The sequence below is a fragment of the Podarcis pityusensis genome (assembly GCF_964106645.2).
Source record: "Podarcis pityusensis genome assembly, chromosome: Z".
Taxonomy (NCBI): Eukaryota; Metazoa; Chordata; class Lepidosauria; order Squamata; family Lacertidae; genus Podarcis; species Podarcis pityusensis.
Genome location: NC_138044.1, coordinates 4,978,993 through 4,985,353, shown reverse-complemented (window position 1 = coordinate 4,985,353; position 6,361 = coordinate 4,978,993).

Below are 6,361 nucleotides of genomic sequence, written 5' to 3'. Positions count from 1 at the left end.
GCACTAAACGCTGTGTTCCAGTCTAAGCTAAGAGACTCCTTTCTCTAGCTGCAGATATTTTCCTCAGAGTGCATGTCAACACACACAGTTCAGAACTAACTCTCCCTCCAGCTTTCTGGACTTAAACCATCTCCCTATCTCTATCCCTATCTCGATCTGTCCAAACACTCTCTCAGAAACAGCTCCTTTTATTCTCCCTCCAAAAGTACTGGTCTTCCCCCTCTGGCTAGCAGACTTTGTAGCCAGTCAGAGAGAGGCTCCAGCACCGTGGTAGAATTCTGACTCTCCTTTGGCTCCATCACAGTTGCCCTGAAGGGCATGTGGCCCCCAGGCTCTAAAAGCTTCCATCTCCTCTCCCCCCCTCTCCTCTGTGTGCTTGAATAGATCCATAGTGACCTGCCCAGCATATGCATCGCTATGATGGGATTTGACTCCATTGGTTTTCTAGGTCAAAGCCAAAAAACTCTCTCCATGACTTTGGTGGCTCCTGTCTTTGCTGCTCTCAATGGATTATTGGGTTTTCCTGCCCCCACTTCCATTTGAAAGCAAGTGAAGTGGTAAAACACCTCCTGGAATTAAGGATAAACAAACCCCAGCAATTGCAGAAATGACTATTGATCAAAAATCACTTAAACCAACTGCCTTGCTCTTCTGTTTCCCCCCTGGCTCCCTGGCCCTTGGGCTCACCATCGGCAGAGCTGCTCAGAAAAGTCTTCTGTGACCCTTTGCCAGGTAGGATGCAGACAAAGCAATGCGGGAGAGGAGCTCTAGAAACTTCCATGTTGTCAGTAGCTAAGTAAATAACCACAGGCCAATTTCATCCTCACTGGGGATAATGGGAGAACAGGCTTGTCTGGGAAAAGCTTGATGCTTTGTCAGTTCCTGGAGATTTTTATCAGAAATAAGACCAGCAGAGGCAGTCAATCCAAGGGAATTTTACACACTCTGCTCTTCCTAAAGTTTGTACGTTTATAGACTCCCCACCCCTCACGCCCAATTTATCTCTTGACCCAAGCACCATTATGTTTTATTTACTCTTTGTACATTTCCCCCTGAATTCATAGACAATATATCAATATGTGAGCTGCTAATTTCATCTGGGAAAGAAACAGACACCAAACAAAATGTACGAGGAGATTACATGCAACACAAGTTGTTGGGTGAGTGTTAGGTGTGCACAAAAGGAGGTGAGATAAAATTCAAACATGATGTTGTTCAATCAATACCTGCAAGGTATGAACAGTATTTTTACTGGACTGCAGATAAAAGTCTTAAGAATATAATAAATGCCTTGCTGGGTCAGGCCAAACTTCATTCTGCTCTCACATGTTCAATAGATGCCACAAGAGAAAGCCCACAAGCAGAAACTGCGCACAGCAGCAGACCCTCCAAGTGTCCTTATTTTCCAGGGCCAGTCCTGGATTTACAGAAGCTGTCCCAGTTTCTGATTTGACCCCAGAATGTCCTGCTTTTCCTTAGGATGTCCCTATTTTCAATGTAGAAATGTTGAAAGGTATGGAGTTATGTGACCCCCGAGCCAAGGTGGTAAGTAACTATGCAACCTTTAGAAGACATCTGAAGGCAGCCCTGTATAGGGAAGATTTTTAATGTTTAATGATTTGTTATGTTTTTATTTATTTTGGTGTTAGAGACCCTGGCGAGAAAAATACGTGCAGATAAGACAATTAAACAAATGACAATAGAAAATAAAGCATATAAATCAAAAGCTTTCACAGATGACCTTGTGGTCACTGTAGATCAGGCATCCCCAACCTGCAGCCCTCCAGATGTTTTGGCCTACAACTCCCATGATCCCTAGCTAACAGGACCAGTGGTCAGGGATGATGGGAATTGTAGCCCAAAACATCTGGAGGGCTGAAGGTTGGGGATGCCTGCTGTAGATGATCCAAAATTAGCTCACCAAAGGTTCTGGAGAGGATCCAAGAATTTGGACAGTTGGCAGGTTTCAAATTATATAAAAATAAAACCAAGACCTTGGTGAAGAATGTGACAGAACAATATAAAAAGGATTTACAACAACTTACAGATCTATGTATATATAAGAAAGTTAAATATCTGGGGGTATGTCTGACAGCTAAAAATATTTGTATTTTTAAAGACAATTACATAAACACTTGGAAATAAATAAAGAGAAACTTAGAAATTTGGGGTGGGATGAATGTATCTTTTTGGGGAAGAAGATCAGTTATAAAAATGAATGTATTGCCAAGAATGCTATTTTCATTCCGGTCAATACCGGTGATTGGCAGTACAGTGTCAGGTTCGGTGTCTCTCCCACACAAGACGCAACCTCAGACAGGTAATTATTCCGGATTTATTGGTCAATTACAGAGAGCTCCGGAATGTTAACTCATTCCTCACTCGATGGTCCAGTTGCTAAAACTGGGCTCTTCCTCTTCCGGCCCAAACAGGAAAGTCGCCCCCTTCTCTTTCTCCCAGGCATGCGCTTTTCTGCTAGCCCCGTTAATCTACAAGTCCTCGGAGATTCTACCCTCCCCCCCCCCATTTCCTCCTCTCCTTCCGTTGTGTCATTATCAGAGCTAGCAAGTTGCATTTCTGCACGCTGTGCCTCCCTCTCATTCTCTCTGTGTACAGGGGTCAAATTACTGCTGCTAACTGCTTCTCCCCTCTCCCTTAGGAATCTCTCACTTCTTCCTCTGTGTCTGCCCCTTCACAGCTTGTCAGGAAGGGAACATCTCTGACATCCAGGACACTTCAAGGAATGGCAAAAAAGATATTTCTAGATTTATGTGGCAGGGGAAGAAACCAGGGATAAAATATAAATTGTTAACAGATGCCAAAGAGAGAGGAGGCTTCGCCCTACCCGACGTAAAACTATACTATGAGGCGTCCTGCAATTGCTGGATCTGGGAATAGATAACATTGGAAAAGGGAGATATTTTAGACTTAGAAGGACATGATAATAGATTAGGATGGCATGCATATTTATGGTACGAAAAAGCAAAGGTGCATAAAGTTTTTTAGAATCACTTAATAAAAAATCCCCCTTCATGGATCACTACCTTGCCGTGGCGAAGGGGCTTGAATAACTCAGAGAAGCTATGAACTATTCTGTGCAGGGCCACCCAAGATGGACAGGTCATAGTGGAGAGTTTTGACGAAACGTGATCCCCCTGGAGCAGGAACTGGCAAACCACTGCAGTATCCCTGCCAAGAAAACTCCATGGACAAAGACAACAGGCATATAAAAGTTATGACATTGGAAGATGAGCCCCTCAGGTCGGAAGGCGTCCAACATGCTACTGAGGAAGAGCGGAGGACAAGTACAAGTAGATTCAGAGCTGATGAAGCGGCTGGGCCAAAGCCGAAAGGATGCTCAGTTGTGGATATGCCTGGAAGCAAAAGGAAAGTCCAATGCTGTAAAGAAAAATATTGCATAGGAACCTGGAATGTAAGAACCATGAACCTTGGTAAGTTGGATGTGGTCAAAAACGAGATGGTTGGACAGTGTTCTCTAAGCTACCAGCATGAGTTTGACCAAACTGTGGGAGGCAGTGGAAGACGGGAGTGCCTGGCATGCTCTGGTCCATGGGGTCACGAAGAGTCGGACACGACTAAATGACTAAACAACAACAACAATAAAAAATCAATATGGTATGGAGAAAATATAAAAACTTATTAGAACAAAAATCACCTTGATGGCTTTCCCCTTTAGAAGCAATATCTCTGAAAAAACCAAATATGAGAAGTAACTGGCCAACATATAGAGAGCTGTTAACCGAAGTTAACATCAGGTGAAATTAAAATATTATGAGGAGATAAGGGATTTATTAATGCATTGGCTACAGTTTCACCAATTAAATGATATTTTTAAGACAGATAAAAAGAAAGGGTTTAGTCGTGAAACATCAAGATTTCAAAAAGATCTGTTAGAAAATAATGTTAAATTACTGTCCAAAATGTATAGCTTGCTTTTAGAGTGGCATACAAAAGATCAACAGGTCAAGTTGGTAATGATACACTGGGCAAAAGATTTGGGACATAATATTCAAATGGTAGATTGGGAAAGGTTATGGAAAACAGATTTGAAATTTATGGCATGTTGTGCATTGAAAGAAAATTATATGAAAATGATGTACCGGTGGTATTTGACTCCTACTAAATTGGCAAAAATGTACAGTGGCACCTCGGGTTACATACGCTTCAGGTTACAGACTCTGCTAACCCAGAAATAGTACCTCAGGTTAAGAACTTTGCTTCAGGATGAGAACAGAAATAGTGCTTCGGTGGCGTGGCAGCAGCGGGAGGCCTTATTAGCTAAAGTGGTGCTTCAGGTTAAGAACAGTTTCAGGTTAAGTACAGATCTCTGGAACGAATTAAGTACTTAACCCGAGGTACTGCTGTATAGGACAAGTACAAATATCTGCTGGAAATGTAAAGAAAAAGAAGGTACATTTTATCATATGTGGTGGACTTGTAAGGTAATAAAAGCTTTCTGGGAGATTATATACTATGAAATGAAAAAAAATGTTTAAAACAACCTTTGTTAAGAAACCAGAAACATTTTTATTAGGAATTACAGCTACCAACATCCATTCATGTATGGAACAGCAGCCGCCTGGATGCTACTAGCTCAGAGATGGAAAGAAGATAAGATCTCTACCGGAAATGAATGGCAAACCACGCTGATAGACTATGCCAAAATGGCAAAACTGACTGGAAAACTCAAAAACCAAGAATCTCTATATATTGATATATATTTGGATTTTTGTAACTTTTTATTTCTAAAACCAAAAAAAGAGAGATTTATTATGTTTTATATATGTTGGAATCAGCCCAGAGTGGCTAGGGCAACCCAGTTAGATGGGGCTTGTGGTCTCTTCCAACTCTATGATTCTATGATTCTATGATCTGAAGGCAGCCCTGTTTAGGGAAGCTTTTAATGTTTGATGCATTACTGTATTTTAATATTTTGTTGGAAGCTGCCCAGAGTGGCTGGGGAAGCCCAGCCAGATGGGCGGGGTATAAATAATAAATGATGATGATGATGATGATGATGCACCTCTAGATGGCAACAATGTGGTGACACAGGAAGCATCACAGAACAACTACTAAAGTGGAGTGATGTGTGGACAGCCCAGTATAAATCCATCGCTAATGCTCTATTATTGAATCAATGACATGTTGCAGAAAATGACTGCAACAAGCACCAATCTGGAGTGGTCCTGAGAGTTTGCTCATGGGCAACTTGCTCTATTTGTTTTTCCCTATTCCTTATTCCTATTCCCATGGCTTTATTTCAGCCAGAAATGGTCAGAACTCAGTTCCACCACCTGTCAAGTGGACGCCATTGCCATTCTAAGAGAACGAGGGAGGTTCTCATGAGTTCCGGCACCTCTTTTAGTAGAAAAAGAGCACTGACCATTCCCAGCTTGGTTTAAAATCTGTCAAATAATGCAATGTAGGTGAAGTGTGAAGGACCTCTCTTCAGTTGGCCATTAACATGTCTTGGACAGGATCCAGGCACTGTGTGAAAGCAACTTGACTCTCAAAAGAAGGTTATGGCTGTTCTTTAATTGATCGATTGCTACATTAGAGGTGCATTAGTGACCCACAAAGGTTTTATGGGGTGCACCACACTGTCACAGTGAGCCTAATGAAAGTAATGAGGTTAAAATAATATTGAAATGATACCAAACATAACAAGCCAAAGAGACAATGTTGAAGAACACAGCTGGAGTTCAAGGAACAGCCTCACTGAGATAACTAAATTAGGAAAGCAGCCTTATTGAGAAGCATCCTGTTACAAACCAAGCTATCACACACTTAGTTTTTATGCATAAGAAGAGTACAGTGGTACCTCAGGTTAAGAACTTAATTCGTTCTGGAGTTCCGTTCTTAACCTGAAACTGCTCTTAACCTGAAGCACGACTTTAGCTAATGGGGCCTCCCGCTGCCACTGTGCCACCACTGTGCAATTTCTATTCTCATCCTGAAGCAAAGGTCCTTAACCCGAGGTACTATTTCTGGGTTAGCAGAGTCTGTAACCTGAAGCGTCTGTAACCTGAAGCGTCTGTAACCCAAGGTACCACTGTATACTAAAGAGAGAGAGAGACCTTGAGGAGAGAACCCATAGTTCAGAGGTAGAGCGCATGCTTTGTATGCAGAAGGCCCGAGGTTGAATAGGTAGCATTTTCTGTAGTGGCACAATGAGTTAGTGTGCCTGGCTTTAACCAGAAGGTTCAAGCACACCCAGTGATGGTTGTGGGCAGAATTTCTGCATTGCAGGTGTCTGAACTAGATGACCCACGGGGTCCATTCGAACTCTATGATTCTATGGAAACTATTAACCCAAGGATAGGGAACTGTGGCCCTCCAG